Genomic DNA, 23,007 nt, shown 5'->3' with positions numbered 1-23,007 from the left:
CCGATCCAGAGCCAGAGTCACTTTGGTTCTGGTTACTACGGAAAGTCCAATTTGGAGCTTAAGGTCTTTTGTAATGTCTTAGCTCTTAGATGGGCCCGGGGCCCTGGTTCTGGCCTTCCTCAGAGACTCAAGTGAGAAACTCTTGTTTCTTGGACAGTCCAGCCCACTGCCCAGGGCTCCTCCTTCCGTCCTGCACCAGGCAGCCTCTGCATTCTCCAGAGATTCGATCCCAGAGGGGTGCAGGACGGAGGCCGCCCAGCTCTCCTGCAGAGGAGGTGGGTGGGGGCTTTCCCCCAGAACACCCTGGGCCAGCCCAGCATCACTCCTGACAGAGTAAGAGACAAATTGTCTAGCTGGAAAACGAAGATAATCGGTCTCAATTATGCACAAGGTCAGCCAATTAGGGCCCAGCATGAGAAAACTGCCTGTGTTTTGATGAGGAAACAGATGTGTCCACTATGACGGATGCACGCAAAAGCTTCCAGCATGGACATCAGAACTGACCTTCCCAGCAGACACGGCCACAGAACTAACCACAGTGGGGAAGTCAGAGCTCTATGGAGAGGAGAGGGGTGGACACACCTGAGTCACTTGCAGACGCTGGGCAAGCAGGACCCAGCGGCCACGGGCCCAGCAGTGCCTCAGCTATGGAGACATTGTGGCTCCCATCACACCCTCACACAGTAGGGCAGACCTGGCCTTGATCAGAGGACTGCCTGGCCCCTGTTTTTATTGAGTGCCTACACTGTGTTTGACAAAGGATTGGTCTAGAATATGCTAGAGAAACAAGTGGAGAGAAAGCCCCAAAAGAGAAGTGGTCGAACCTGAACCTGTCAGCCTCAGCCCCAGGGGATGTGGAGGTGATCTAGTCAGAGCAAAAAAGAAGTGAAGGATTGGGAGGAGGGGCTGCCTCCTGGGGTGGGTGGTCGGTGAGAACCATGCTCTCTGCAGAGGCATAAAGTGGAGTGGAGTCCTGGAGCAGCTTGGGTCAGAGTGAGGGATGAGTGACACGGAAGAATTGGCCCCACCCAGGGTCACAGGGAAGCTCGGTACTTGACCTCTGGGGCCTTGGCTGCAAGGAGAAAGTAACCTGGCAGATCTGACCCAGTAGGAATTCTAAGCCAGGCTGTTGCCCCAAAATAGCCTGGCTCGGACACCCCCTTCCCGCTCTACTATTGTCGCTGCTGGCCAGAGCTGTCCTATCAATCAAGACATGGGTCCTGTCATGTTAGGGCACACAGTTTCCTCAGGCCTGAGGGTCTCAAATTTCTGCATTATCATATTTGTGTTGTAGTGAAGCTTCCCAGAACTAGTCTTCCAGGGAAGGACGGGCGATCTGTATGATCTGTGAAGTACAGGAAACCTTGATGTAGGGCAGTAAGACGCTCATTGGCGGACCGTTAACGTACCACCTAACGCAGGACAGGCAGAAAGTGCTGTAATAGCTCCGAGGCAGAAGCAGACACTGATGAGTGGGATCTGGGAAGGCCTCCTGGAGGAGGTGAAACTTGAGCTGGGATCTGAAGGATGGATAGCTCACCATCGACCTCCACATGCTGAACACCGGATCAGTTAAAGTCAAGTAAGAAAAGTGAAACCACTAGGTGATAGAAACAGCAAGGGATTCGGTAGAGATTTGACCTTCCTGTCTGGTGGGAGCTGGTCAGTCTGCAAAGCTATGGTCTTCGCATCCAATGCAGGATCTCCATGTGTGTGTGAAGGCAGGAGGTGGGGAAGGGAAGTTGGAGGTAAAGGGAGGGAGAGCGAGGAGAAGCCGGGACCACCCACGAGTCCAAGCTGGAATTCCAGCCGCATGGGCTAAGAATAGCCCATGACCGTTTGTGTTGCTTTGACCTTGATGGTGTGGGTTCCTGAAGAAACCAGGGCCCTTTGACACAGAGCTGAACTCACACACCTGGCCAGGAGTCAGGGCAGCTGGGGAATGTTCTGGGGCATGGTGGAGCAATGGCAGGACAGCCCACCTGCCAGGTGAGCAGCAGAAAGGCCGCAAGGTGAGTGAGCTACAATGTGGCAGCTGCTTCCCTTCCACTCCAGATTCCCCACGAGAAGCTCTCTGGTGGTCGTCCCAACCGGACACACACAGGGGAGAGAAAGCTGGGAAGTACAGGGCATAGTGAAGGTGCGAGAGCGGCCCCATGCTGTCCTTACCTGCACGTCACCGAGAGTCACCGTACAACTCGGAGAGGGCAGCTGCCCCAAGTAGAGGGAAGGACGAAAATGAGGGCATGGAGGCAGGAATACCACGGGTGTGGGGTGTGGGGAGAGCAGAGGAGATGGCACACGAGGCTGCCTTCCAGGAGTCACACAGGACCTGCCTGTCACGTGCCCTGGAACCACATTTCCAAAGGAGCAGCTGGACTCCCTGTGCACTGTCTCCACTCAGCCGAATTCACTAATGACTGAGGTGAAAACATGTCGGAGGCAGCTGATTGGATGGAGGTGGAAGGAATGTAACTCAGGACCTTATTTTTGTGAGCAGCAGCGTGACCCAGGGCAGCCAATCGGCCACCCCAGCCAGCACGTCAACACCGCCCTTCTTGATAACCGTTAGGACGTTGCCTGGTTGTTTGAGCTCCGTGAGACGTCATGAGCTCTGACGCCTTCCCCAGCAAAGGATGCATACCATGCTTTACCCTTCATCCAGAACACATAGAAACAATAGCAGTAAGAGGCGACTTGTCCTGGTTTGCATAAATTCACATTTCTATCACAGCGATGGGGGGAGAACTCCTCTCATCCTGGATCGAACAGATCAGGCTTCTGCTCTGAGTACCACCATTTGCTGGCTGTGTGACCTTGGGCAAGTCACTAAATCTCTCTGAGCCTTCATTGCCTCATCTGTGAAGTGGGAATTGTGTTGGGAGGACTAGAAGGGGATCATATATAAAGTGCCTGTGTATACGCAGCAACTATCTGTTTCAATGCAATTCCCAAGATGGGGCAGAGCCGTTGGATGAAGGGATCGCTGAGTGCTGGGAAGACCTCAGAGGCCGAGCCTCGGACAATCAGAGGGATCCTTGAGCCCAGCTGATGGATCCGAGGCCACAGAGGCACCGCCTGCCGAGGTTGGCATTGACCCTGAGCTATGCCCAGTCAGCCCGGACAGCTAACAGTGTGAGGAGCTCCAAGCTGAGAGCAGCCGGGGGCATCAGAGGCTGATCCGTGTGAGGATTTGGTTTTACAGAGACAAGAAGACTCAGGGGTCACTGAACAGTTGATTTAGAGCAAGAAGCATTCGATAAATCTCCTGAGACTACCCGTGGGTGAGAATTACACGGAGACAGAATTCGTGGCATTACTGTAGGAACTTCGCCACTCTCTGAGCTGTTCAGAGGCGCCAGCCAGGGCGGGGGTGAGCCCTCCAGAGCAGAGCAGTGACCAGACGACTGCTTGGCAGAGTGACACAGAGGGGCTTCTCAGGCCCGGGAGGCAGGGCACAGAACTGCATGGCTTTGAGATTTCTTACAACAAGGGGAAAGTATAATTCCGTGATTCGGTGTGCACGTGGGAAGGGACCCTGCTAGGAGCGGAGCCCTGTGCCAGCGTTGTGTACAGGTCCTGCTACTTTAAATCTCTAAACAACACTCTGCAGGAGATTTATTATCCCCGTATCAGAAATAAAGAAATGAAGGCTCAGGGAGGCCACGTACGTGCCCAAGGTCACAGAGGCAGCAAGTCCAGAGCTGGAGGTTGACCTCCCAGGTGCCCTCAAAACTCCTCTTTTACCTCAAGAGAAAAAGGACCTGCAAAGAGCAGACGCAGGCCCGGCTCCGAAGATGGGTGTCCTGATACTTCCTCTCCCCTGACTTGCTGTGTGGGTCCCTGCCCCTCTCTGCTACCTGGTTTGAACCTTGGCTTCTACACTGAAGGTGGCCCTCCCTAGGCAAGAAATGACACTTGGATTTGTGTAGCACTTCCTGAGTTCCAAAGCACCATGCTCTGGGCTACAGTCTTGTTTGGGGCCAACGAGAATTCCTATTTCACAGATGAAAAAACAGATGCTCTCTGTGAAAGAAGCGAGTAGTGACGGAGTCCTATGATGGACACCTGACTACATCATGTCACTTATTACCCAAGATAGCTCTGGGAGCTGGCAATTATTGTTCCTACTTTCCAGATGAGGAAACAGAGGGTCAGAGAAGTTCGGTGTGTTGTTCAAAGTCAAAGACTCGTAAGGGGCAGGATGCCAACCAGGGTCAGAACCACTGCCAAACTGGTGGCTCTTCAAAGACCCCATAGAGCCTCTCCACCCATGGGCCTCCCTACCGATGGGCCTCCCCCCTCAGGTCACCCCTTTGGGGGAAGCCCTGGTTTCTGTGGGAAGTGATCCAGTGACCCACTAAGAGTCAGTGTCATCGTAACAGGACCTAGAATGGAGGAGAACACAGGAAACAGAGGCCTAGAAGAGAGGCCTCCAGCAGGGGTCCCGAGCAGAGAGCACGAGGCTTCCTGGCAGGGACCGCGTGACAGAAAGGAGCACCTATGAGACAGATGGCTCGGTGGCTCGGGTCACCGTTTTGCCATCATTGACCTTGCTTAACAGGTTGCTCACCTGTGCCGGCCTCCAGGCCGCAGCCCAGCCAGCCTTTTACACTCAGCGCTCCCCTTCCTGCGGGTCAGGCAGTGGCCTCCCAGCAGAGGGCCCCCTCGCCCCAACTTCACCACACAGCTCAATACCAGCAGGCATCTCTCCCCACAAGAGCCAGCGGACAGACCAGGAAAGGGTTCTGCCTGCTCTGCCAACCCAGAGCAACAGCCTGGGCACCTTCTTGCCAGGCATCCTCAGAGGCCACGTGGCAGAGCTCTGAGGAGCTGGAATAAGATTGAGGTTTTGTGAGGTGCAGTGAGGAGGTAGGGAGGGTAGGTGATGACACTGGGGGCAGAAAAGCGGTGCTCCAGTCCCGGTTGTGCCAGCCATAGATTGTGTGATGTGAGCAGTTCCTGCACAAGTGTTTCCACACCTATGGTGGGGAGACTGGACTAGAAGATTCTCCAAGACCCCCTGTAGCTCTGATAATCTGGTACGACATCCTAGCCCCCTTCTGCCACCATCTTTGCATGCTCTCACGGCAATCCTGACCTGGTGGGTGCCCCCTGCGTGTTCCGCTTGGAGGGGCTGACTCGTTAATTGTATGGCTCCTTCAGTCTCCAGGATGCTGGCGGTCAGGTGGGGCCATTGTTCCCGTAGCCACAATAGAACCGGGCCTTCCCTGCCCCTGCAGTCACCATGGCTACTGCACTTCTTGTGGACCACACTCAGGGATGAGTATTGTCAACGTGCCTGGTTCCAGGGGGCAGGGCTCCTTAGCCAGTGGCTTTCCTGACTTCCCATCTCCTCACACAGGGCACCAGGACTCATTCAGTTCCACCTAATTTCTGTGTTTTAAAAAATATTCCTTAGCAGACTGAGATGTTGGGCTCTCACTACGTCCCAGAGGCCTTTATTCTCTAAGGCCCACCCAGGAGGCAAAGTGTTGTGTGGACTCAGCCAGACCTGGGTCCCCACACCTAATCTGCCACTTTGCTATGTGACGAAAAGACCTAGTGAGAGAATGAGTGGAGGCTGAATGACACCTCGAGTCCCCCATCTGTGCAATGCCTGCCTGCCTGGTAGTGTCTTGCCCACGGTGAGCATGTAAGTGCCAGCTGCCTGGATGACATCATCATCATCATCCAGACTTCTGCCTGACATAAGCCAGTGTGCCAGCATCAGCACCTTCTCTTTGATTCTCTCCCACTTCTAGGAGAGACTACTTTGGCTTTTCCAAAGTAGACCGCCATCATTCCAGCACCCACTCACCCAAAAGGGTGAGGCGAGAATCCTCCATCTTCTTGGTTCCACACGCTTAACCCCAGGGCCTGAATATAAATTCTAAAATGCCCCATTGTCATTTCTCCCTGGGGCATGGGCAGCCAGCCTCCTGGAAACAGAACTCCCTGCTGCCTCAGAACTCCAAAATAAAAATGCAGGTGAGCCCCCAAAGGCACACGTATGTGAAGCAAATGAAGCTCAAGCTTCTGGGCCCCTCACTTGTTCCTGTACATTTCAGGGACCTGAGAGGGGCCCTGTCCCTTTATCCTGTATGTGGGGATTAGCCAGAATATGGACTCACTGCTTCCCTCTAGTGGCCACTGACCAAACTGTCACTCCAGGAGGGTAGGTTGACTCCTTGCATACTGAACAGAATTGGCACGCGAATTAATAAAACTGCCCAGGTAATCTGAAAACCACTGGAGGTGTCACTTCCTGAGAAAATGCTACAGCATGGTGTATCTATAACTTACACCATGGCAGAAGAGAGTCCATTCTCCTGGTTCAGACACCAGGATGAAACCAGGAGTGATTTGAATGGTAGCCCACTCTCCCCACCTTTCTGTCCTGTACCCTTGCTCATTCCTCTTTGCTTGGGCAGGGCTTCTTTTCTGTGAAACAGCCATGCTTATGAGCACAGCACGATTACCGTGTGATTACAATACCTTTTATTAATGACCTCCCCCCAACTCCATCAGCACTGGAGAGGCCCTAAGAAGCCAGATTTCCTTTCGCAAAGATGCTCGGCAGTCAAGCTTGTAATCAGCACTTGGGTGGTAACAGTCTCCAGGAATAACAATAATTAATACATGAATGTTGAACACCATTTGTTTCTCTGATTCCCCAGCAGAGCTGAACAGTAATGAAAGTTGTTTTCTCTCTGAAGCATAAAAATGTTCTCCTGTCACCTGGTGTGTTCACAGGTGTACTGATTAATGGTGGCCTAGAATGTCACAATGACCAAGCCACAGGCTTTGCTCGTCACCAAGTGGAGTTTCTTGCTCACTCTGGGTTACCATGACCCAGGTGGGTGGCCTGAGGTGAGGTAATGTTTGACAGATGGGATTCCCGCCAGGAGAACCAAACAGGCAAGACCCCTGACTGGGCTGTCAGACTCTGGTCTTCCCCTGCGTATGGAAATTGCTAACTCCAGGCCTTTCTAAGCCACATGGCTGTGATCCAGCTATTCACCTCACTCGTGATGGAGCAGTTTTGTTTTTGTTTTGTTTTCCGTCGGTGAATCTGAGACCCACTTGTGTGCTTATTAACATGGAAGTTCCTGGTCCCCTGGTTCAGATCCTGTGGACTCGGAAGGTGGCTTAGAAATCTGCATTTTAATAGCATCCCAGGTGGTTGTGATGCCGGTGTCTGCAGAGCCCACTTAGAGATATTAGAGAAACATGGTCACAGCTCATGAAGGGTCAAAGGGAAAAAGTTTCACAAGGGCTAGGGGTCTGTAACTGTGCTTGGAGGTGTCAGTGGGAGAAGAGGGAGAGACAAGGGGCCAATCGGGGGGCTTCCAGTCTCTTCCTTCACTTCTTCTGGAGTGATTATGTTTCTGTTTGTTCAGGAGAGGGGCCAAGAGCAAGCCCCTGGGGCCTCCAGACAGCAGTTCAAGCCACTTAACAGCTGTGTGACTTTGGGCACATTACTTCACATCTCTGTTGTTCAGCTTCCACCTCCGTGAAATAGGATGATGATTTAAAAAAATAACAGCTAACTCACGGGGCCACCATGGGGATTCAGTGAGTTAATGTGTGCAAAGCGTTTACAAACAGTATTAAGAATATACTGAGAGCGTGGTAGCTATTATAATATTGTCTATTTTATATTGTAATGAGGCAGTAATTATTGTATTCGCCTCATTGGCTATAAAATTTAATGTGGAAAATGAAGGTGCCACTATATTAAAAAATAGTCTAAAAGTAGTGTATTAGTTCAATTAACTCACTTTATAGGAGGGGAAACTAAGGCCCGAGGAAAGAACAAATGCTGGAGGTCACATGGTAGGTGAAAAGCAGAAATAGAACCAACCCAGATCTGAAAGAGCTTGGGGTCATTCCTCTCCATAGGTTGCACATTCTGCTGCCTAACCTTGGGGAACAGCTCCTGTTGACTTCATGCTGGCCCCGCCTCCTCTCTCGCCTTCTGTCATGTGCGTCTTAGGGGCAGGTCTTAGGGGCAGGTCTCCATCAACTCACCCTCTGTCCTTTCAGAGCCCGTGTGGGCAGCATTCTGCAGTCTCTCCTCTACCCCCACTCCCATTGTTTTGAAATGTTGTGGCCATAAATAAATAAATAAATAAATAACACTATTAATTGGAATGTTTTTTTCCTTCTGTTTATTTTATTTTATTGGGGAACAGTGTGTTTCTCCAGAGCTCATCAGCTCCAAGTCATTGTCCTTCAATCTTGGAGGGCACGGCTCAGCTCCAAGTCTAGTCGCTGTTTTCAGTCTTTAGTTGCAGGGGGCACAACCCACCATCCCACGCGGGAGTTGAACCAGCAACCTTGTTGTTGAGAGCTCGTGCTCTAACCAACTGAGCCATCCTGCCGCCCCAGGAAAGTTTGTTTCTTTGGTGTTGAGTTGTATGAGTTTTTTGTAGGTTTTGGGTATTAACCCCTTATCAGATGTATCATTGGTGAATATCTTCTCCCATTCAGCAGGATGTCTTCGTTTTGTTGATGGTTTCCTTTGCTGTGCAAAAACTTTTTGGTTTGATGTTGTCCCATTTGTTTATTTTTTTCTTTTGTTTTCCTTGCCCAGAAAGATATAGCAGTAAAAATATTACTAGGGATAATGTCTGAGAGTTTACTGCCTTTATTTTCTTCTAGGAGTTTTATGGTTTCGGCTCTTATATTTAAGTCTTTAATCCATTTTGAGTCTATTCTTGTATATGGCATAAGAAGGTGGTCCAGTTTCTTTTTTTTTTTTTTCATGTATCTTTCCAGTTTTCCCAGCACCATTTATTAAATAGTCTTGCTTCCTTTGTCATAGATTAAATGACCATATAGCCATGGGTTTATTTCTGGGCTCTCTATTCTGTTCCATTGGTCTGTGTGTCTGTTTTTATGCAAATACCATGCTGTTTTGATTACTATGGCCTTATAATATAGTTTGATATCTGGTAGCATGATACCTCCAGCTTTGTTCTTCTTTCTCAGGATTACTGTGGCTGCCCGGGGTCTTTTATACTGCCATAGAAAATTTAGGATTATTTGTTCTAGTTCTGTGAAAAATGCCATTGGTATTTTGATAGGGATTGCACTGAATCTATAGATTGCTTTGGGTAGCACAAACATTTAACTATATTAATTCTTCCTATCCCTGAGCATGGTATGTTCTTCCATTCATTTGTATATTTTCTAATTTATCTCTCCAATGTCTTATAATTTTCTTAGTACAGGTCTTTTACTTCCTACATATATATTTTTAATGCAATTGTAAATGGGATTGTTTTCTTAATTTCTCTTTCTGATAGCTTGTTATTGGTGTATAAAAATGAAACCAATTTTTGAATATTAATTTTGTATCCTGCTACTTTACTAAATTCATTTATCAGTTCTAACAGTTTTTTGGTGGAATCTTTGGGTTTCTCTCTATATATGTAATATATATATGGTATCATGTCATCTGCAGATAATGACAGTTTTACTTCTTCCTTTCCTATTTGGATGCCTTTTATTTCTTTTTCTTGTCTGATTGCTGTGGCTAGGGTTTCCAGTATTATGTTGAATAAAAGTGGTGAAAGTGGACCTGAGTAGACATTTCTCCAAAGAGGACATACAGATGGCCAATAAACATACGTAAAGATGCTCAATGTCACTAATCATCAGAGAAATGCAAATTAAAACCACAATGAGATACCACCTCACACCTGTCAGGATCACCATCATCAATAAATCAACAAACAACAAGTGTTGGTGAAGATGTGGGCAAAAGGGAACCCTCATGCACTGTTGGTGAGATTACAAATTGGTGCAGCCACTATGGAAAACAGTATGCAGGTTATCAAAAAATTAAAAAATAGAGCTACCTTATGACCCAGCAATTCCACTTTTGGGTGTTTATCCATAGAAATCCAAAACGCTAATTAGAAAAGATCTATGCACACCTATGTTTACTACAGCACTATACACAATAGCCAAGATAGGGAAACAACCAAAATGTCCATCAATAGATGATTAGATAAAGAAATTGTGGTACATATGTACAATGGAATATTACTCTGCCATAAAAAGAATGAAATCTTACCATTTGTGACAACATGGATGGACCTAGAGGATATTATGCTGAGTGAAATAAATCAGACAGAGAAAGACAAATGCCATATGATCTCACTTATATGTGTAATTAAAGAACAAAATAAATTAACAAACAAAACAGAAACAGACCCATAGATACAGAGAACAAACTAATGGTTACTAGATGGGAGGGGATTGGGGATAGCAGGTGAGAAAGGTGAAAGCACTAAGAAGTATAAATTGATCATTACAAAAGAGTCATGGGGATATACACAGCAGTACAGCACAGTGGCCTGTGAGGAAGTGGGGAATATAGTCAATAATATTGTAGAAAGTATGTATAGTGCCAGGTGGGTACTAGACTTATTGGGGGGATCACTTCATAAATTATGTAAATGTCTAACCACTGCACTGTACACCTGAAATGAATATAAATAACATTGAATGTCAACTATAATTTTAAAAAGTCAGGGATATAAAGTACAGCATAGGGAATATACTCAATAATGTTCTAATAACTATGTACAGTGTCAGATGGGTAATAGACTTGTGGGGTTATCACTTTGTGAGGTGTATCAATGTCTTACCACTATGTTGTCATGTACAACTAAAACTAATACTAACTAACTACATAAATAAATGACTATTCACACTCAGGAGATTGAAACTTCTGGTTTATTCCTGAATTTCAATCTGCAAGTTTTCTACAGAGTTCAGGCATTATTGAGAGTTTGGGACTGAACCAGGGGAGCATTATTCTGTTAGCCCTTCTCCAAAAAGATCAAAAAGAGCCCACGACAAAATTTACAATGAAATTGCACTGTTTCCCGCACATAGGAGCAGTCAGTATATGTTTGTAGTTCAGTATGATGACCATAAAATGTCAGAACAGGAACAGGATGCCCTGTCTGGAATTTCAGTCCAGTTTTCTGCTTGGGGTCCGTGGCAATGACCCTCTAAAATGACCTGCAATGATCTCTTCTTTTTATATCGTCCCACCCACATTGCACCAGGGCTGTTCTGTGTGGCCTATGAGGAAGCGACATTATGTATTTAAAAAACTGGCTTCCGGCTTGGTTGGTCGGTTACGTGCTTATGTCCTTTGTCCCTGGGGTTCATGGCTCTTGGGAAGGCCGTGTTATGAGCAGCCTTGGGGAGAGCCCGCTGTGGTAGCTACTGAAGCTTCCTACCAACAGCCACGTGAGGAGCTTCAGGTAGATTCTCCAGCCCCAGTCAGTCTTCAAATACTGCCGCCCTGGCCAACTTCCTGACTGCAACCTCGTGAGAGACCCTGAGCTGAACCATCCAGCTCAGCTGCTGCCAATTCCTGACCCACAGAGACCTCGTGCAGTAATAAATGTTTGTCATTTAAAGATGCTAAGTTGTGGGATTATCTGCTCCACAGCCAGAGATACAGGGGCTGTGAGACCTTCAGAGACAAGGGCAGACAGACAATATCAAGAAGGAAGGAGGGGCTTCATTACCAATCAGGGAGACTGTAAAGAGGGCATAAGATGTCCCTAGGTCTCCTTTCATCATTACGTATTTGATCCCCTTTACCCTCATTTTCCACCCCTCCCCCCTTACCCTCTGGTAACCACTAAACTGTTGTCTGTGTCTATGAGTTTTTGTTTCTTTGTCTTGTTCCTTTGTTGTTTTCAGTTTTTTTCTTTTTTTTTTTTAATTTATTGGGGGGACAATTGTTAGTAAAATTACATAGATTTCAGATGCACAATTCTGTATTACATCATCTATAAATCCCACTGTGTTCACCACCCAGAGTCAGTTCTCCTTCCATCACCATATATTTGATCCCCTTTACCCTCATCTCCCACCCCCCGCCCCCCTTACCCTCTGGTAACCACTAAACTATTGTCTGTGTCTATGAGTTTTTGTTTCTCATTTGTTTGTCTTGTTCTTCTGTTGTTTTTTTTTGGTTTATATACCACATATCAGTGAAATCATATGGTTCTCTGCTTTTTCTGTCTGACTTATTTCACTTAGCAGAATAATCTCAAGATCCATCCATGTTGTCGCAAGTGATGTATGAATGATGTATTACAGAATTGTACACCTGAAACCTATATAACTTTACTAACCATTGTCACTCCAATAAACTTTAATAAAAAAAAAAAAAAGATGCCCCTAGGTGCTTGTGGCACTGATACATTGTCATGTGGGATGGCTTTGACAAAGGATCCAAAGATGAGCATCTGGATCCTGCTCTAGGGCTGGCAGCCATTGTCTATTGAGAGCAGCAGGGAGTCGGGTAAACAGGAAATCAAGCACAGAGTAATAAGAGGGACGCACAGAACCTGATCAGACACAGTGTCCCAGAGAGGGTGACTCCTTGTAATTAACCCAGGTACCTCAGAGCAGACACAAATGGGTGAAGCTTCATCCCTGACTGCAGGGAGCCCACATGTAACAGAAGGTGGACCTGGGGGTCCAAGTCCCAGCGCCCGGAGACTGCTCCAGACCGACTGAATCAGGATCCCTGGGTAGGGTTTAAGTAGTAGCATTTCAGAAAGGCTTTCTAGGAAATTCTAATGTGTAGTCAGGTTGAGAACTACTAGTCTAACTGAAGAAACAACCACAGCAACACACACACACACACACACACACACACACACTCACACTCGCGCTAGGATGAATAACTTTGGTAATTTCCAAGTGAGGATATAATTGGAAGTGCTGGGCACGTGTAGAGAAGACAGGCACTGCTGAGGCTGCACTGGTGTCAGGGGCGGCTCCCAGCACAGCTCTGAACTCCACCCAGGCGGCCCCAGCTGGACACAGCGCTCTGAATTCAGACTGGGAGCAGAGGTCAGGATGAGATCAGCACGCAAGTCTCCGAGTGGGAGTGTGGGGCTGTTTAAACTTCACGGTTGGTCCTGGGAGCTGTGGGCAGGGCTAAGTCTGCAGCAGAGGCCCCCACAGCCGGGGCTGTGGGGGAAGGAAGCAGAGGCTGAGAGTATGGCAAGACCTGAAACAAGAGGTTTCATTGAAAATTGCGGTAGAAGGGAAAACAGTACTTTATAGGCAATGGACCCTCTGCGAACTCTGTACATTCCTTAGCATAAGTTATTCCCACTGAGACATGTAGGTATTCTTAGCTCCATTGTATAGGTGAGGGAAGAGGTGGGAAGAGGTCCAAGTTAAACCTGTAGGCCTGAAAATGCCCATGGGCCATGGAGTAAAGTTGGTGCCAGAACTATGCTTCCTTGACAACGAGGCTGTGAAAGCCCATGGCTGCCTTGGGGTCCGCAGCTGAGGCCTTAAAGATAAACTGCAGTCCTGAGAGGAAGGCCCAGAACCAGCCAAGGCTGCTCAGCAGAGACCGGGCAGGGCTGGGTGCGTGGGAACCTGGAGAGGTCTGGGACAGCACGTGTTCCCCTCCCCCATCCCTGCCCCCACCCAAGCTGTGGGAACAGCTACAAAACAATTTCTCTGCCCTGTTTGCTTCCCTCTTCCCTTGCCCCCCCCCACCAAATGTCAATGGGGCAGCCACATATCCCTTGATTCATTTGTTCATGCATTCATTCACTCCTTTAGTCAGTAAGTACTCATTGGCACCAATGGCATGCTGCACACACATCCTCTAACCCAGTAGAAGAGAAAGCATGACACCTAAGGTGGTGGTGCTGGGAGTGGGCACAGAGGTTGAAGGAAGTGAGAAAGTCTGGGAGCCAGGACCAAGGACTTGCTCCCTGGGACAGCAAAGAGTAAGACTCCAAGAGGGTGAATGGCTTCGCCACAGCCACAGTCACAGCACCACGTTGGTGAGAGTCAGGGAATCCCGAAGGGAGAGGAGCTGCGAGGCAGGGAAGAGGAGGGAGCAGCCCACAGGGGAAGAGGAAGGCAAGCTGGCCTTTCCGAGACCACATGACCTTTCTTGGCTTTAAAATCCCAGTTCCCAGCAGCAAGGTCATAAAACTCCTTAAATGATCTCTTGTAATGATATGGAATTCCATTCCAAAAATGACCCATAAGTCTTCGTCATTGGGTAAATAAATGCCCTAGAAAGATCAATATGGGCAAGACAAAGCTCCAAGAGGGAGGCTGGGAAAGGCTCAGCCTGCAAGAGCCAATTTATCTTGCCAGTCTCCTGTCCCAAAACAAAGCTTTCCCTCTAACATCCTCCTCCTCTGCCGGCCCCTAATTCCTTCCACACTCCCCCACACTTCTCCATTTTCCCCGTTAGGAATGGCAAGACTGGGATGGGGATGAGGGAGATGGGGAGAGAAGATGGGGAGAGGGAGAGAGGAGAGAATCAGAAAGATGAGATGGATGGACATGTGTTCTTGCCGGTTTTAATTCCAACTTCATCTGGGCCTTGCCATGCCATGCTCTAGCTTTGTGATTACGTCTAAGTCCCTTGAAACTCAGGGCCTCAATTCCCTCACTTGAAAATTCTGAGTGGTAGCAGGGGTGGGGAAATGTCAAGATTGGACTAGAGTAGTACCGCATGAAGCAAAGGTTCGGGAGCCAGAGAAATCTCTGTTTGCGTCCAGTGCCCAGCTGTATAACCTGAGAAAATTGCCCACAGCCTTTTAGGACTCAATTTCCACATCTGCCACATGAGGATGATGTCTGCCCATGGGGTGCATGAGGTCCCATTTGTCCAGTACCCAGCAGAGTGTCTGGCACAGTGGGTGCCCATATTAGTTGATCTCATGATGTGAGGTCAGTGGTGATCTGTAACACTCCCCACTGAGGAGGGGCTGGAAGGGGAACAGCTTTCCTTGGAGGAAAGGAGGGATGGCCATAGACATTCTCATGGGCAAAGGGCTCATCCCTCAAGGGCAGGCATCTTCCAAAAAGCCACAGACAGAACATGACTTCCAGCTCCAGAAAGGGATGGGCCATGTGGGAAGATGCCTCCTAGGGTTGGAAAAGCAGGGGAGCTAACATAAAGGCAGAGAGGAAGGCAGCCCTCTGGGTCATAGCCTGGAAAGCAGGCCAGAGAACAGACACTAAACTGGGGACATCATGGGGTTCTGCTCCCCATCTTTCTCTTGCTTCCTCCTCCCCTAAAGCAGTGGATATAGAACCAAAATATCCAACTTAGCTGGCGCCAGCCAGAAGTTGGAGCCAACTCCCTTTTGTTCTGTCTCTAGGCAGCAATACTGGCGGGTATTTCATTTTAGAAATCATTTTTAAAACTTACTAAAAAAAAACCTTCACAATTTTGAAATTAAGAAATACTTTCTAAATAATCCTTGGCTCACAGAGGAAATAAATACACAAATTATATATTGTCTAGAAAGTAACAAAGCAAGCACTCCATATCAAAGCTTATGGGACATAGCTAAAGCTGTGCTCAGAGGACATTTTATAGCCTTCAATTATTTTTTGTTAGCTTTTATTATTTTTTGTGAAAAGCTGAAAATAATTGCACTAAGTATTCAACCACAGAAGTTAGATAAAGAACCATAAAATAAATGAAAAGCAATACAGGAGGTGGGACTTAATGAAAATAAAAGCTAAAATTAATGCAATAGAAAACAACAAAAGTATTCTACTTTCACTCTGAACAGTTTTACTTCTTCCCACAGCAGTCCCACACTGCCTGCATGCTCTTTACTTACACCCACTTCCAAGACTCTCATGTTAAAGTTTCGGTAAAAATTGGTATCAATGAGATGCATTCCATTCCTTCACAGAATTGATTAATAAGACTATGTGATATAATTCAATGAACACTAGACTTGACAAAGGAATACCTGGTTCTGGAGTCAAGCCCATCACCGTCACCTTGGCCAGGTTATGTGCCGTACCTGGCCATCAGGTTTCCCACCTGTACAGGTAGAGACTGGGGCTACTTGCTGGCACTGATAGTTGTCAACTACATCCCATTCATGGCCAAAGCTCTTCAGAAGAAAGAGATTACCCTCCAATGGGTAAATGTCCATGGACTTTTTTTGAATGGTGGTGGTGGTGAGTCATGGTAGCTGTTCCAGCAGGCTGTATCATGGAAGTTGACCTGACAGGTTGGAAGAGCAAAGCTGGACACTGAAGGCAGCCTGGGGCATCTTAGAGTGCCAGCCTGGCCTTGACAGAGCAGGGAGTGTAGCCATGAGAGGAACTTGGGCTCTCTTCAAAATCTGGTGGATTCCCCTTAAGTCTTCTTGGACTCATCTGTCTTTTTTTCCTTTTACTTTCATAAACACTTGTTTATCTTAAACTTTTAACTCTCCAGGCCCAGTACCAGGTAGGAACAATGATAATAAATGGAAAGAGGTGTTCTAATCCTCAGTCTTAAGGTTCTCAGATCAGGGCAATTGGTCAGGGGTCAGGCTGTCTGCAGCTGAGACCGGCTAACCTTGGAATCTGAGATGCTCTCAAGTCCAAATAATGATGCCAATTCCTAGAGCCACTACCTCTGAAGGTGACTTTTCAAGGAGTGTTTCCTAACTAAAAGGCCCTTCTCCTCTCTCAGCCCAGAAAGTGACTAGAAGGTTTTACCCTGTTGTGGGTCAGGCTGAGCCCCTGGAGCCCCTGCTGAGCTTGTCCACGGGGCCTCCTGACCACAGAGACTGGGGTTGCTCCAGCTCTGTGAGTCGCTGCCTGGAAGCCCCAGCTCAGTTCTTTTAGTGAGTGTGAGCTTTGCAGGAAGGGTGGCTTCTCCATGCTCACTGTATACAGAAGGCCCAGATCCTATAGAACGTATAGGCCTTGTTAGAGATTTGGGACTTTACCCTGAAGTCTATTGGAAGTCCTGAAAAGGTTGTAAAGAGAGGCATGCTATGCTCAGATTAGGATTTTCCAAAGACCACTCTGGTGTGTGGAATGGGACTCATTGGGGCGTAGTCACGTGGATCAGGGGAGACCGAGCTGGGAGGCTCTGCAGGAGTCGTGGCAAGAGACAGTGGTAGCTTGGACTTGGATGTGTGCAGTGAGACTAGAAAGAAGTGACACATTCTGGGAATGGCACGTGTGCATGGTGTGGAGTCACTATGGCTCGGTATGTGATGGGCTAGGAAGTGTGAGTGATGGGGAGAATCAAGATGACTCCCACCTTCTGGCCGGGGTGACTGGGAGATGCTATTCATTAAAACGAGAGGCAACGGCAAAGGAACAAGGACAGAGGGAGGGAAGAGGCCATGGGTTTAGTTAGGACAAGCTAAGTTTGACGTGGCAGCTGTTTACCCAAAGAGCTGTCCAAGAAGAACTTGGACACACGTGTCTGAAGCTCAAGAGAGAAGGCTGAGCAGGAGACAGGAATAAAAGCAGCTTTTAGTAAAGGAAATGCCCACTCTTTGAGAGCCATTGCTTGCAGTTTTGGCCTCCCCATATTCTGCTTTTTTTTTTTTTTTTACGGGGATTCAACTTTCCAGGTGTGGCCAATGAACCAAAGAACTGGGGTGATGACCACAGAGTCTTGGAGTGATAGGAATGCAAGGACCTTGTTGTGGAGTTGTTGGGAGGGGCCCTTGCTGGGGGGAGGCCCACAGCACTTAGAGGAGCGCTACAGCATCTCCAAGAGGGGGCAAGAGTTTGGAAAGGCATGGCCACCATGCTAACATAAATGTATACGTGACAAGTGAAAGTAATTTCTATGTGTTATGATACAGTCGTCTACACAAACAGGCTCTGTGGCCTTATCAGGGGAGGGTCCATGCCCCCAAGAGGGGCTGGATGTCAGCCTACGGGAACAGTCTGGCATGTCTGTGTCTGTGGGAGGGAATGCGGGTTAATGGGCCGTTATCCAGGGGTTACCCACACGGGTACTTCCAAAGGCCGGTGACATAAATGAATCCGGGAGCTGTGTGGTAACGGTGGGACGGGCAGTGAACGCCGGTCCAAAGAGAGCAGTCCCTGCCCACTTCCACATGTGCTTCTGATATGAATGGGACCCAGTGTGGCTAGGCCTTCTGTGTTTTCAAGAGGACTTAGGACTCCAGAATGGGATGTGAAACCTCCCAGTTCTTAGATGTTGACTCGCTAACAAGATGGAGGATAATTAGAAAGATAGATTTGTCCGGGGACCAAATAAATCTCATCCACCAGTCAGAGTTAGCCCACAGCTCACCAGTTAGAGATCTCTGTTTTGGTCCAAGCTACCTGACATACAGCTGCCAAACCTGAGGTTCAGAGGCCGGACTTGGAAAGCCCAGTGAGTTATGGGTAATGTCCAGCCTCGAATGCAGACTTTCCAGTACTCACTTTATGACACTGGAGCTGCTCCCTCCTGCAGGAAGTCTGTTTAAATAGAAAATATCTGAATCTTTCCATAGCCTCACTATAACGCCACCGACTCTTAAACCCAAATTTCCCAAACCCCTCATTGTGCACAGAAGGAGACTGAAACCCAGAAATAAAAACAAGATGTGCTGGCAAGGCTGGGAGCAGAACCCAGGATTCCAGAAGCCAGGTCTGGCCTTGTTTTCAGCAGTTCCTTCGGTACTCAAAGCTCTCCCTGGGTGAGAGCTGTATTCAGCTCACAGTGAATTGTTGAAATAGTCTGTTTCTAAGCATATTCTACAATCCAAATTATAGTCCCCAGGACCTGCCCTCTAGGACACATCACCTTAAGTCCTTTCTCTGTGGGGGTCTGACTCACCAGCCTGGCTCATCACCTCTCTCCACTGATGAATGACAAACACGACTACAGCAGGCATGGAGCCCCGCCAGCCACTTCTGATTTGTCTGCTAATTGGAGCCGGGGTGAGGCTGGCATGATGCCATCAGTCCATGCGTGAGCAGTGTGGGAGGGGAAGAGCAGAGCATTTCGGGTTCAGGAGAGCAAGCGCAGGTGCTCTTAGGAGCTGGTGGGCCTGAGGAAGAGGTCGTGTAAGTTCTCTAAGCTTCACTTTTCTTGTTTGTGAAGTGGGAATCATCACACCTGCCCTAGAGTCCAATGTCCGTCCTCAGAAAGGAGATGAGAGCCGAAGGCAGACCGCTTCTGATGCCCTTGGGGTTCAAGTCTGAAGCCCGTTCAGGCAGGTGTGACGTGGCACCAAGAGCCAGACCCTGCGTGACCCCCTCCCTTCTCTTGATAAGAACAGCTGACATTTATTGAACAGTCACTCTGCACCAGGCACTGTGCTAAGCTCTTTACATTCATTAACTCACATATTGTTTCCAACATTCCTCTAAGACAGATACTATTATCTCTAACTTGACAAACTAAAAAAAAAAAAAAAAAAAGAAGCAGCAGCAGCAGCTCAGGTTGCTTAACCCAAAGGCCCCACTAGTGAGTGAGAATTGAAATTTGGATCAACTGTAATTCCAGAGATTGTGGTCTCACCTGCTCCATCATCCCATCTCCACGAATGGTCTAGACCCCGTCTGACTTCCTGTGAATCCTTCTCAAATGAGTCACACACGTTCTCGTCTTCACCTCTTTGCTTAAATGTTTCTCCTACTTGGAAAATACTGCTAAGCAGACTCTTATTTCGAGCCTCGATTCCCAATCCCACCTCCCGGGGGCCCGCCCACCATGCAGACAGGCCCCTTTTCTCTCGCTCCTCTTGGCTCCACGGCCTGCTGGGGGCTGGCCTGAGATAATAGCTGTCACACCAGGCAACACTCCTTACTGTGCTCCTGCATCAGCTGGCAATGCCGATAGGTCGCCATTAGTGCACTTGCCCAGCTCCTGTTACAGGACTGAGTGTCTCAAATATTGGAAACTACCCGAGGAGTCTTGTTTTACTCCTCTTTATGTCTCTGGCCAAAGCTTAGTAAATGCTCTATAAATGTTGTAGTGGGGGGAGAAAGGAGGAAGGAGGGAGCAGGCGGTGGGAGGGAGGGAGGAATACATGTAGAAATGCATGTCTTTAGAGAACGGTGTGAGGCAGGGATGAGCACGACGGCTTTCTAGTTGGGGGCCATGTCCACACCATGGCCTATTATTGTGCAACCCCAAGCTAAGAGCGAGTTTTACATTTTCAAAGGTTGCAAACCGTTTTAACAAAGAACATGTGGCAGAGACCATAGGCATCCCAAAGTCTAAAATATTTACTCTCTGGGCTTTTACAGAAAAAGTTTATTGACCCCTGGCGTTCCCATGACCTCATGGACATGTGAACATAATGAACGGTGAGCAAGAGAGGCTGTTCATTCTCCAACGGGAATGAACTTCAGAATCTGGGTAGGAAATTAGAAAATATCAACCTCGGAAATTTAAACATGAGATGCTATCGGTCACCTCCCAGGATGCAAACAACCAGTGCGATGACTTACCGGGATGCTGCTAAGACGGCTGGGCTGTGGCCATCCCAGTCTCTCAGCAGAGGGCCTCTGGGGCCTCACAGGAAAGCATCAATTTCAAAGCCGTTAATGGAAGATAAACTGAAATCTTGGAAGCCACCACCTGTCTGTCACAGGCAGTGTTGTAAAGACAGGGTTTCTAGGGACTGATGAAAACACTAAGGAAGGGGGGTACGCGGAGACTGAATATTCAAAGTGAGATTCCAGCCTGGGAGGGCAGGGCGGTCCTGAGCAGCTGGCCCAAGTGTTCCAGGCCTCTTGGCCAGCTGTGCCAGTGAGGACATCAGGAGGAGTCCTTGCTAGGTCTGGCTGTTAAGCTCATGTGTCCTCCCTTGCCCTAATTCCCTAAAGGGGCATTTGATGACAATTGGATTCGTACAGGGACGATGATATGCTGTCCGGCTGTACATTTTCTCAGCAAAACAACCAAGATAACTACATGCATGCAATTTACTGAGTACCAGCCGCATGCCAGGTGCTGGGTGAGGTGTTTGTATTCACATTATCTCAGAGTTGGGTATCATTATCTCCATGTTCCATATATTAAAAACAAAACAACAACAACAAAAAAACTGAGTCTCAGAGAGATCAATGAACTTATCCAACGGCACATTGCTATAAGGTAGCAGAAACAATATACCCTGGTTTAGTGGTTCCAAAGCTTATTCTTTTCATAGACACACACACACACACACACACACACACACACGCACACGAATGCCATTTTGGTCCAGTTTCAGCTCTATCTTATACTTCTAGGCCCCAATATCCTGGGACCCTGCTCTAACCCCAGACGGCATGGCTACAAACCGTAATATTCATTTTCATTTCATCAAAACCCTGTTGGGCACATGTTATGTGACGAGATCAACCAAGTTCACTCCCTTTTTCCAGGTGCTTGCGATCTAGTGAGGGAGGCAGATCAATAAACTGATAAAATTCAGGGCAATGAACTGATGTCATGATTGTAGCAGCTGTTGGACCTCGAGCCCCAAGAGGGCTTCCCTGAGGAGGTGGCACCAGGTAGAAAAAGTTCACTGATGAAGGGGAGGAAGGGTAGTGGGCAAGCCAGCCAGAAGGAGCAGAATGTGCTAAGGCTGGGGGGCTCGCAAGATTTAATGAGCTGCATTGGGGGTGGAGGGGCCGAGGTTGAACTGGAGCCAGACCGTGGAGGGTGTTTGCAACATGCTGAGGAGTTTGTACTTCACAGTAATGACAATGGGGAACCATTTAAGGGTTTAACTAGGAAGTCATCTGGCTGGACTTGTAAGTCTGAAAGATCCTGTGGCATCATGAGGGGGATAGACTGAGAATGCAAAGGGATCAGTTAGTAACACAAATGGTGATGTTTAAACTGGAGAAAAAGGAAAGTCGTGGAAAGAAGACTCACTGCCGGATAGTTGGACAGTAGAACCAACAGGTCTAGGTGGTTTATTGGACGTGAGAGGTGATGGAGGCAGAGGAGTGTAAGTTAACACTCTGACTAGCCCTTGACAGCACACCTTCCCCCCAGAGCACTGGATTTTGCCTCTACTCTCCCAGCCACTGATTGCGTCTCAGGGTGAGTTCGCTGACCCTCTGGTGTCGCATCTTCCTAGGACTAAGGCTGAATGTCCCACCCTCCGTATTGAACCGCCTTGCAAGCTGTCACCAAACCCAAATTTACTGACTCATGTTAAATGTCCCCTCTTGAACTCCTTGTCACATCCTGTTTCAGCTCTGAGCCAGGTCCATCTCTTAACCCCCATCCTTCCCAGTCCTGCTTTCTTCCCCTTCTCCACTGAGCTAAGCCAGATCTTGTAGCCACAATCACCCATCCATCCCAGCTCTGACAGCCAAGTCCACCCTCTGCCTCTGCCCCACACCACCACACAAAGCTGAGAAAGAAGCTAATATGGTAGATTCAAATACTCTTGACAGCTAGGAACAATGGACCTGAACCAACAAGATGAAATTTAACAGAGATATGTCAAATTTTACATACGGAGCCCAGAAATCAATCATAAGGACACCTGGAGAGAGCTGATTTGCAGTAATGATAAAGCAAACATCCAGGGGAATGGCTGATTAGCTGGCTAGGACTGAGCAGTCCCCAAGACTGTGAGGCAGCAGCTGCAGAACAGGACAAACACAATTTAAGACGGAATCAGGAGTTGTAGCGTGTGCAGGTGAGGAAAGGGGGCTGTGACAGCCAGGACTGTTATAGACTCCAGCTAAAGTATAGTGTTTAGCTATGGGCACAAGCATGTCCAGAAAAGAAGCAAAAATGAGATGGTGACTATCTAGAAACAAGTTCCGGAAACAAATAGGGAGAAGGGCTAGAAGGTAGCTCTCAGAACCTGGTGCTCAGTTAATGCTAACTCCTGCCAGTATGGTTTTCTCTTTCCCCATTTGCCCAATTTCTAGGGGAGTTTTCTGAGGCTGAGGGTCTACCTCTTGGGAAACACAAGTGTCTCCACCCTCGCTCCCCCTGCTTCTCCTTACTGCCCCTCCCCCATTCCTCCATGGGGCTGGGACATGGGAGCTAGTGCAGGGTGTCTAAAATGGGGTCCTTTTATCTCAAGTTCACTGAGCTGAGGGAGGTGGGGTCTGTGTCCCCCATGTGACTGGTGTCGTTTCTCATTGGATCCTGCAACGTGGCTCTGGTAGGGCCCGGAGGGTTGAAACCTGTGTTTCACAGATAAAGAACCTGTGGCTCAGGAGAGGACTGGGGCT

At 48.2% G+C, this 23,007-nt stretch overlaps 1 protein-coding gene across 1 annotated transcript in view; it reads left to right on the top strand.

Annotated features, from left to right (window-relative positions):
- Nucleotides 1-23,007, top strand: part of ASIC2 (acid sensing ion channel subunit 2) — a 960,074-nt gene that overhangs the window by 501,017 nt on the left and 436,050 nt on the right. The window lies entirely within an intron of this gene.

Source organism: Rhinolophus sinicus, linkage group LG15 (assembly GCF_036562045.2).
Source record: "Rhinolophus sinicus isolate RSC01 linkage group LG15, ASM3656204v1, whole genome shotgun sequence".
In the NCBI taxonomy this organism is placed as follows: Eukaryota; Metazoa; Chordata; class Mammalia; order Chiroptera; family Rhinolophidae; genus Rhinolophus; species Rhinolophus sinicus.
The sequence above is the reverse complement of the archived record's forward strand: the minus strand, read 5'-3'. Positions and strand labels throughout refer to the sequence as shown.